Source organism: Taudactylus pleione, unplaced genomic scaffold (assembly GCF_031769625.1).
Source record: "Taudactylus pleione unplaced genomic scaffold, aTauple2 ptg000005l, whole genome shotgun sequence".
NCBI lineage: Eukaryota > Metazoa > Chordata > Amphibia > Anura > Myobatrachidae > Taudactylus > Taudactylus pleione.
Genome location: NW_028284408.1, coordinates 25,294,006 through 25,298,784, shown reverse-complemented (window position 1 = coordinate 25,298,784; position 4,779 = coordinate 25,294,006). Strand labels below are relative to the sequence as shown.

The window sequence follows — 4,779 nt, the reverse complement described above, 5'->3', positions numbered from 1 at the left end:
GGAGGCTATTATTAAACTACTAAAAAATGGGAGTTCTTAATAAATTATTACCTAAAGAAGGGACACTCAAAAACGGAATTGGTCAAAGGAAGTATTTATGTGTGGCTCATAGCAGGTTGTATAGATATATATTAATTTTAGTCTTAAAAGGTGAGAGATGAGGAAAAGGTTGCATTGGGAGGTAAAAAAGAAAAGAGGAGAATTAGACACTATTACAGTTCTTATGTCTCCATGTTATTTGTAAGAAAAAAGCAGAGGTGCCTTAAAGATGTAATGAACATGTTTTGAATAAAGTTGATGGATATATGACATGAGATGATTGATGCTGATAGGTAATGAGGTGGTCCCTAATATAGGTCTAATATCTAAAGGGAAGGTTCTTATTTAATCACAAAATTTGTTTCTCATTATATTTCAATGTCAAATTTTCTTTTGTGTTGTCCAAAATCCGAAGTTGGGATCCCAAAGTGTCATTCCGGAGGGCCAGGGCGGCAGGTCCGCATCCATCCGCTTCGGGCAGTGGAGAGATGTTGTTCCTTACAGTACCTGTATTTCCTGGGGGGTCTCCCAACCCAGTACTACCCAGGCCCAACCCTCCTTTGCTTCCAAGTTCTAATGGTATTAATTGGGCGTATCTAGGGTGGTATGACTGTAAAAGTCTCTCCATCCGTCGTGACCAAGGATGAACTCAGTCTCCCCGGCCCCCCGAATGCCACTCAGGAGCCCTCGTTTAAGAAATAGGAAAGCTCAAAATCTATGTTATGGCCATTTGGTGTTAAAGTCTTCAATTCGAAAATCCACTTGCTTTCTTCTCTTGACATGGATTTTATGTAGTTACCTCCTCTCCAGGATGGTTTAACTAGAGAGATGGCTTGAAATGAGAGTAGGGAGGAATCTTTGTTGTGATATTGGTAAAAGTGTTCGGACACACTGTGTGTCCTCAGTCCATTTTCAATATTCCTCATATGTTCTCTAAGGCGTATGCTAAGTTTCCTAATGGTTCGACCGATGTACTGAAGTCCACAGGGACATGAGAGCAAATAGATGGTCCCCTTTGAATCGCAGCTTAATTTATCTCTCATCAAGTATTCTTTTTTTGTGGTAAAGGAGACAAAGTTGGTGATAGGAGTAGTTGTTTTTTTATTTGTGGTTTTACATGCTCTGCAATGATTGCAATAGAAAAGACATTTGTTCTTATCATTAAGCCAGTTAAGGTTATTGACTTTAAGACTCTTATTTGGCGACAGATGGCTTTTCACATGTTTTTGTTTAGTGCTGGGGGCTCTCCTATAGACAAGTGTTGGTTAGATCTCACTATCTTCATAGAAGATAATGGGATTCACACTAAAACCTTTACAAAACAGGTTGACTGTCATAATTTCATTCCACCCACCAGCAACCATCACAAAAACTGGATAAAAAGTATACCAAATGGTCAATTTAAAAGGATTTGAAGGAACTGTTCCAAATCAACAACTTTTGAGGATCAGGAAACTACTCTCAAGAACAAGTTTCTGGAACAGAGATATGAAAAAAAACCCTGGTTGAAGCAGCATTACAAGAAGCAAGGGATACTGAGAGAGACACACTTCTAATGTACCAAAACAAAAAGGGCTTAGATCAACAACAACCTCTATTCATCACTCAATACAATAATCAACATAAGGATTTGGAACGGATTATAAATAAAAATTGGCATATTCTATTGAAAGACGATGTTCTCAAGGGAATACTTAAGGACAAACCAACATTTGTCTATAGGAGAGCCCCCAGCATTAAACAAAAACTTGTGAAAAGCCATCTGTCGCCAAATAAGAATCTTAAAGTCAATAACTTGAAGTCAACATCGGTCGAACCATTAGCAAACTTAGCATACGCCTTGGAGAACATATGAGGAATATTGAAAATGGACTAAGGACACACAGTGTGTCCGAACACTTTTACCAATATCACAACAAAGATTCCTCCCTACTCTCATTTCAAGCCATCCCTCTAGTTAAACCATCCTGGAGAGGAGGTAACTACATAAAATCCATGTCAAGAGAAGACAGCAAGTGGATTTTCGAATTGAAGACTTTAACACCAAATGGCCATAACACAGATTTTGAGCTTTCCTATTTTTTAAACGAGGGCTCCTGAGTGGCGTTTGGGGGGCCGGGGAGACTGAGTGCGTCCTTGGCCGCGACGGATGGAGAGACTTTTACAGTCATACCACCCTAGATACGCCCAATTAATACCATCAGAACTTGGAAGCAAAGGAGGGTTGGGCCTGGGTAGTACTGGGTTGGGAGACCCCCCAGGAAATACAGGTACTGTAAGGAACAACATCTCTCCACTGCCCGAAGCGGACGGATGCGGACCTGCCGCCCTGGCCCTCCGGAATGACACTTTTGGATCCCAACTTCGGATTTTGGCCAACTCAAAAGAAAATTTGACATTGAAATATAATGAGAAACAAATTTTGTGATTAAATAAGAACCTTCCCTTTAGATATTAGACCTATATTAGGGACCCCCTCATTACCTAGCAGCATCAATCATCTAATGTCATATATCCATCAACTTTATTCAAAACATGTTTATTACATCTTTAAGGCACCTCTGCTTTTTTCTTACAAATAACATGGAGACATAAGAACTGTAATAGTGTCTAACTCTCCTAAAATTAATATATATCTATATAACCTGCTATGAGCCACACATATATACTTCCTTTGACCCATTCCGTTTTTGAGTGTCCTTTCTTTAGGTAATAATTTATTAAGAACACCCATTTTTTAGCAGTTTAATAATAGCCTCCTTTAATTAGGAGCCTAAGATCACTAGCTGGAATTAAGTTTTTAACAAATATTCAGTTTCAGTAACTGAAGTAATACAAAGATCAGGCTCTCTTAATTAGGAGCCAACAATTACCAGCTGGATGCAAATTAAAGTAACCATTTAAATGAACAATAGGACACCCACAGCATGGATCACTGTCCCTGACGAAGCTCGACTGGGAGAAACGCGTTGGTCACCACACATCTATTCAGCATTTGCTCTCACCTCATCACTGAACTAAAGACCACACAGGAACTGCGGAAGCAGGGAGGACAGCCGTGAGACAAGAGCTCTGCCAGACGGGAGTGCCTTGCCAGCTAAGCCGCCGATATCATCACCCCGTCGATACAAGCCGCCTCCATGTTCATCAGGCAATGAATGCAGGAATTCACCAGTACGGGAGACACAGTATGAAGATTTACTGCAGCAGCGCTATGATGATCGGGTCCTCTTCTGACCATTGAAAAACATTGCCCTCACCAGCTGGATTTCCAATACGGAATAAGGAAGGAGGTGCGCGCACCCCAGGACAATTTTTTTTTTTCTCTTGGCATTCTAGGTTTTAACTCATGAGGAACCCCTTTCTCTGTGGAAACTGCATATTATTTTCTTTCATCAATTGAACTATACATTTGCTAACAAATCATAAGGGATTTCCAATTTTTTTCATTTTACATTGTGCTATACTCCGTGGATCAATATTTTTATTGGCAATTGGTATACATCATTATGAGTAACCATTGAAAGCAAACGGAACATCCAATTGTTGAACTGCTGCTATCCACATTTCTAATATATTTTTACATGTCTTTACGATTATCTATTTATATATGTGTACTTTTTGATCCCATTTTATCATATTTATAACATAATAAACACATACAATCCAACCATTCATGCAACTTTATTTATTTTCAACTACTGTACCACATAGTATGTAAAAAACACCTTCTGTGCACCCTATAAGACCCAATCCACATACATGGAACTGTGGTAACACCAACTGTGATGAGGGGTGACTTGTATAAGAAACAGGAGGTTTTATGTAGAGTTGTTTGTGTTCATTCAAAGCACTTTGGGGACAATGTTATAAATTCTGTAGATTTTTGGCTAATTTGTCAGCTGTTTTTAAAATGGTAAGAAAAACCCAGCCAGGGTTTTGCCTTTAATAAAATCGCTGTTTCAAAACCAGCCAGCAAAATCACCAAAAATGTGCGATTTTGCAAAACTAGATACTATACATTTCCCCCAAAGTTTGAGTTTTATTGCAGAATGTGGCCATCTTCAACAACAGTATATTTTTGATACAATCACATCTGACTTATATAGTACTGTAATATATAGTAGGTTTATTAATGTTTGAACTTATTTGTATATGTGTTTATATTTTTATTGGTTTTGGTGGTAATTGTTGGCACTTCTTTTATGCTAGTGTAGGGACTTGCAGAGCATTGTGGTCCCTTGACGACAGACTGCAAGCTTAAATGTTTTAATAAAAAAATCAACAAAATCCTCATGCTTTTATTTGCTATATACACAGAGATTTGCAGTATTGTATTGTTATCGCCGATAGCAAAGTCTTTCTGTTTGGCATTTCTTATGCCTTGTATGAGGATTTAAATAATATTCAGGTTTTAGTTTCGGAATCTAGAGGAGTCTTAGGAGGCACTTTTCCCTAAAGTGGAAATCACTGGACAATGTTGTAGATGTCCTCTTGGTAACATTGCAGCCTAGAGAGCAGAGGAAATGACGTGTCATCTATCTCTCCAAGTGGTCTTTTCAGCAACAGTGACGATGCTACCCAGAGTATTATAGGACAACATCGTCACGATTTTTTATCAATTATTACATTATATGTAAGCAATTCAGCATTATTTTTTGCAGGTACAGCGGTTGCGGTAACACGCTGTCCCTGCGATTTTACAGAAGGCACTGTTTTCGGGATCTCGAAAACAATGCC

At 38.7% G+C, this 4,779-nt stretch overlaps 2 pseudogenes; one reads left to right on the top strand and one right to left on the bottom strand.

The window, feature by feature from the left end:
- Positions 1–534: 534 nt before the first annotated feature.
- On the bottom strand, positions 535–657 carry LOC148543296 (5S ribosomal RNA; annotated as a pseudogene).
- A 1,541-nt stretch (positions 658–2,198) lies between these two features.
- LOC148543295 (5S ribosomal RNA) lies at positions 2,199–2,321 on the top strand (annotated as a pseudogene).
- The last annotated feature ends 2,458 nt before the right edge of the window (positions 2,322–4,779 follow it).